Source organism: Epargyreus clarus, unplaced genomic scaffold, assembly GCF_041222505.1.
Source record: "Epargyreus clarus isolate Ecla_fem2 unplaced genomic scaffold, WU_Ecla_fem_2.2 ptg000023l, whole genome shotgun sequence".
NCBI lineage: Eukaryota > Metazoa > Arthropoda > Insecta > Lepidoptera > Hesperiidae > Epargyreus > Epargyreus clarus.
The window spans coordinates 16,009,332-16,015,331 of NW_027332230.1; the positions used below are offsets into that span (position 1 = coordinate 16,009,332).

General features: G+C 32.4%; 1 long non-coding RNA gene across 1 annotated transcript; it reads right to left on the reverse strand.

Moving 5' to 3' along the window:
- Positions 1 to 529: 529 nt before the first annotated feature.
- On the reverse strand, positions 530 to 1,763 carry LOC140751731 (uncharacterized). The gene is made up of 2 exons (XR_012103378.1): positions 1,251 to 1,763; positions 530 to 670 (listed from the first exon to the last, which is right to left on the reverse strand). It is a non-coding gene; the product is annotated as an uncharacterized LOC140751731 (long non-coding RNA).
- Between the last annotated feature and the right edge of the window lie 4,237 nt (positions 1,764 to 6,000).

Here is a 6,000-nt window from a genome sequence, read left to right on the forward strand (position 1 = left end):
ATCAAAATGAAAGGAAAAATAAATTACGGTCGATCCGAGTTCGGGAAGTGGGAGGGGGTGAGTTTTTAAGGGTAAAAATGGTTTATCTTGATTTCCGGCTAATCTACACGTCCTATGCGAAAAAGTTCAATGGCAAAGTTGTAGGTAATAAAAAGATCTACAACTTTTGTATTTGCAATTTTTTCACATAACCTCAAAATTTGGGTGAAAAATTCAAAAAACCAAGTTTTTGGTTTTTTATTTATCTTTTTCAAAAAAAAAATTTTATACGAAATTTGGTGAAAACTTACCTTATTATGTCCCAAATACACTGTAATGTATTTGATTAAAAATATTTATTTTATCGCCTTATTTTCACTTAATATCAAAAAAGCACCCTAATTTTCAATCGAAAATTCTGACGTCGAAATATCAGCTTTTTTTAAAAAGTTTGGGGGCTTTTTGTTCGTTGAAATATCTACTTTCTGATGGTGTAAAAAAAATATACGTTACTATAGGAAATGTTCTCAGAAAATGCAAAAAATTGAAAAAAACCCAATTGTATTTATTGTCGATTCTCTTCTTGCTAGACTCCACTATAACGATTCAAAGCTGATTTTTTTATTTCATACACTTGCTTGTCATCTGACTTATTGCAGATTATACAAACAGATCCATCCATACTGATAATCTGAAAAGACAAAATTAAATTAATAATGCCTTCAAAGTTTTTTTTTTTTTATTATTATTATTTTTTTTTTTTATAATATAGGAGTAGAAGACGAGCATGCAGTTCACTTGATGGTAAGTGGCTACTGCCGCCCATGGACATCTGTAATCAACCTCAGATAGGATTAGATATTTCTACCTGAGGTCGGCCACAGATGCGCCGCTACCCCTGAGGACTAAGCTGGAACGCCTCGGAAAAGTCTGTCTCCTTTACCACACCCTTCAAACCGGAATACAGCAGCGCCTAACACTGCTGTTATTAGGTAGAAATAGGTGTGGCGGTGGTGCCGCCGGAGTCGAACCACAAAGGGTTCTACCACCTTCGAATTGTATGAAGGAATTCGAATTCCTTTTATCATGAGTATAACTAAATTTGTTTGTATAAAATAAACGAAATTACTATTTTTTATTCTTGTACTAAAATATCATTCAATTTTAATTTTTTAGGTTATGTTATGTTAAACATACTATTTATGAAAGAAAATATTACTATTTTTATTTTAAAGTTGATTAATATAGATTAAAATACAGATTGTATTTACCTTGCTATGTAGATTCCAAACGATTTTTTGAATAAAGTAAATTTCTCACAATTCACTTAAGTAACTGAGCCTGCACGTGTATTTTTAAAAACGATGTTGTACACTGCTCTGTATCTCGAATACTGGCTAACGGTTTTTACAGCTGCTACGAAATAGCAGGTACGAGTATGTAGTAAGGCCCAGACCCTCCTAGGTCCGTCCCCACTTCTCTATGAAATAACTTACAATGGGCTAAAATTTACCGAAGGTCACTCAGGTATATAAATTATCTTAAAACAGCAGTAAATAGACATCTACAAATATTATTTAAATAAGATTCTACAACTTTTTCAAAATATTGTAGATGTCTTATTAAATATTAACTTTATTAACTTATTTGTTTGTTAATTATTGAAGTATATTTTAATTTGCAACTTTTTCATTTATCAATAAAACATGAAATCTTACGTTTTTTGAGTAATTAAAGTGTAAATTTTAATAAATACCTCAAAATTGTACATAATGATATAAAAAATGTTTTCGAATTTGGGTTTTTTTCAATTTTTTGCATTTTCTGAGAACATTTCCTATAGTTATGTAACAAACTTTTTGAAAAAAGCTGATATTTTGACGTCAGAATTTTCGATTGAAAATTAGGATGCTTTTTTGATATTAAGTGAAAATAAGGCGAAAAAATAAATATTTTTAATCAAATAAATTACAGTGTATTTGGGACATAATAAGGTAAGTTTTCACCAAATTTCGTATAAATTTTTTTTTTTTGAAAACGATATAAATAAAAAACCAAAAACTTGGTTTTTTGAATTTTTCACCCAAATTTTGAGGTTATGTGAAAAAATTGCAAATACAGAAGTTGTAGATCTTTTTATTACCTACAACTTTGCCATTGAACTTTTTCGCATAGGACGTGTAGATTAGCCGGAAATCAAGATAAACCATTTTTTACCCTTAAAAGCTCACCCCCTCCCACTTCCCGAACTCGGATCGACCGTAATTTATTTTTCCTTTCATTTTGATCATATTCCCCTCCTTTTCCAATGGGTTTCATTCTATTGTAATTTTTTTTCAGTTTTTACCATTTTTAAAGGCTTCGGCACTGGTCTATATATAAATAAGGCTTACCTGTATTCCACTATATGTGCCGCAAACGTATAATTGAGACAGTGTATAAAATTGGTAATGAGTAAACAGAACACCAGAAACCATATCTGTAGGTGGTAACGTCCCCGATTACTGAACTCATCGAGCACATCATCCAATTTCGTATGCTTTTGTTTTTTAAAACACGAAATGCCTACACATATGGGACAACATGTTGTTGTGCCTACAACGTATTTCGTCTTCGTGTATTCCTACTCTTCTACTTACTATCTGCTCCGAAAACAACTGAAATATGTCATCTTTATATATATATTTCTTATGTGCGTGTGTATGTCACTGAACTCCTCCTAAACAACTAGGCTGATTTTGATGAAATTTGTTGTGTGTGTTCAAGGGGACTTGAGAATGGTTTAGATTCGCAATTTAGTCCGTGGGAAAAGGTTTTTCTAATTAATTTTTAATTCGTAAGTAGTTATAGAATCGGAAACTATGCATTTCAAGTGATGATCTTTAGCAAAGTTGTTGTCCAAGAGCCCACGAGGGTTTGGGAGTTGCTAAGACCAATTTTCGACAGATGGCACCACTGTCATTCCAATGCAGGTACATATTTTCCGTTTTATGTATGTCATATTATTTCTTTATAATGCGGGCGAAGCCGCGGGCACCACTAGTTGCATTATATATTTACATACTTTCAAGACTAAATTAATAAAATACATACAGCTGAATTGATAAACTCCTCGTTTTCGGATATCTGTTATAATGTATGTATACATTCTTACAAGCCTTGAGAATATGACCTAATAACACGCACGTCGTTCTAGTTTCAGATAAAATACCAATTATTGATTACTAAATTAACTTAATACTACTACTAACCGAAAAATATCCGAAAACAGTGTTGGCTTAGAAAAGTTAAGTTATTAGGCGTCTTGATTTAATTACTCGAAAGCCGTAACCAATAAACTATTTTAATTTGAAACTCGGTGATATTAACTCAACATAGAGCATTATAATGTTTTAAATGTGAAGTAGAGAGTTATACCAATTTGGATTAATTCTTTTATATAAACTATGTTTTCTTTAATATACGTTCACTTGTACATCTTTTAGGTATTTTTGAAAAAAAAAGCAACAATCATTGGGAGAGTAGTTGTCACCAATTAAAGAGCTGAGATCTTCAAGTGTGAAATATGTAGGTGAAATAGTTTTGCACTTATGGAAAGGACGTACCATTTTCGATTTCCATCATTTGTGTAATATACACCTTGACCCGTCTTTCTTCCTTTTTTCCGAACTTGGCTGATACACTACCGTGTACCGTGTAACAAAGCCATATACACGTATGTGCAATTTATGATTTACATTTCAATTCCATTGTCTCATTATGTTCCGTTACGTGGTGTCTGTGAAATATTTTATACACGGGTGTTATATTATATTTTACACAATGCGTTATGTTATCCGTTTGTTTCATTTATATTTTTAATTATTCCACCGGATATTTAAAAAATATGACTATTTATAATAATAAAGTTTTAAAGGAATACGGATTTCTTACCTACCTAATTAATTTGCCAAGCTCATTTGTGGCGTCATCTGTTGATGAGTTGCGAGAAGTCGCAACAATCTATAGATTAATGGAAATAATTTATTCACATACTTAAGTGTTAAGTATGTGAATAAATTTGCTTTGATAGCAGAACAGCAGCAGAACAGGATTCTTTGAAGCAGAATCCAAAGAACAAATCCCATGCGCCAATCCAATCCCACTCCCGTCTAATTTTTAGTCTTGTCCGTGTTAAAAATTAATTATCCCTTGCTTTAACAGAGAATAAAACGCTACCATGCTAAAAATACACTCTCATACTTTACCCCAACCGTGCCAAAAAAGGATAACTACAACAGCTTGATCCGTTATCGCAAATGCGCCAAAAACTTTTAAAATCAGTTGAACTTTTTGGATATTCAATTGTGTTTTAAAACTGCACATAGTATCTGTGGCTACAATCAATATTGTAATCCACAGATCCGTGTATCCGCATATAATCCCACAGAAGTGGCGCCTGTGGTTATGTACATGCATCGTGCGGTTCCAATGATTGCGAGCGGCAAATAAAAACCGGTGGGTTTGCGGCTACACCGCTGCAGGCGTCGGGCCGCATGTCAAAGTGGGTTTTTAATTTATCTGGGTTTTATTGAGGTTTTAATATAAAATAATTAAGGGGAAATTGAATAAACTCGATAGTCCTGTGGTAACGGTTTACAATTACAAAAAGCATTCCGTACCGTAAGCGTAGGAGATGACTAAGGGATTTCATCTTCTGGGGTAACAACGTATCTACGACCGATATCAAAAGACAATCAAATTCTATTACAAATTGATCCCACATTACAGGATATTCAAGAGCGGTAGTGACTACATGCGAGTTAATTACTTAGTAGTATTTAAGAAAGAAATTGACCTGTACAATTCAGAGGATGGTTGAATAAGATACTCGTAGCTATTATGTATTTAATGCCTGTATGTACTAGTGTAAAAATATTGATATTTTAATTATAATTCAATATTTTTTAATTTACCTCGTTGCCTTTATACTATACTTTATACTACTATTGTTAACCCAAATTAACAAACTAAAATTCATTCACCCATTATCCGGGTATAAGTAAACAAAAACTTCATTTTTTTACGTAAACGTAATTCACTAAACGTAACTAACTTCACATTGGGGTATAATAAACACAATCTACGTGTTCCCGGAAAGCAACATTTTCTCCCGCTATATTTATCCTTGTTCCGGGAACTCGCTAAACAATATACGTTTTACACTGGCTTAACGGATCATATAGGAAAAGTTTATTTTTAAATGTACAAAATAAATACCTTTATTAGGTACTTACTAGCTTTCGCCCGCGTCTCTGTTCGCATAGACTCTGTATTTAACCTTAAGTAATCATAATAAAAAAAACACATCATATCATTAGGTGTTCAAGAAGAATATTTTCTACGCATTTACCACATTTTAGCCACATCGCCCTAGCCAAACTAAAATTTTCTTTTATTAGAGAAACTTAGAATTATATTGGACTGACTTATATTAATGGCTTTCTTACAACACCCTTCACAACAGACACACAAAATAGATGTGGAATTATTGCTTTGAACTTATACCACGAATGATTCTACCACCCTTTCGATCCCTTTCAGAAACATAAGATCGCTGAAACTAAAATACAGCACAAATTAATATAATTCATCCAATATCATGAGTACAACTTTATAATATAATGTGTGCAATTCTGTTTTGTAAATTAGACTCCACATATCCTTTTGTTCTATGGAAAGCTCGAACAGAATTGAATTTCCTGGAATTATTTGCTAAACTATTTTGGTGAATGGCGCTGCATGGACTGTATGTAATGTCATGCGTATTTTAAACATCATACCTATAGAATAAAAAGTCTACTACATTTTGTTTTATTCCTTTTCTGAAATCTATATTTGCTATAAAAGACCGCGAAGTTCAAATCACAAGCATGTACTTCTGATTTGTGTGTTAAGTTAAAAATAATTATTTATCACATGTTTAACTGTGGATATCATGAATTGACCTACATGCCTGAAAGTTATGTCATGTGCAATGTG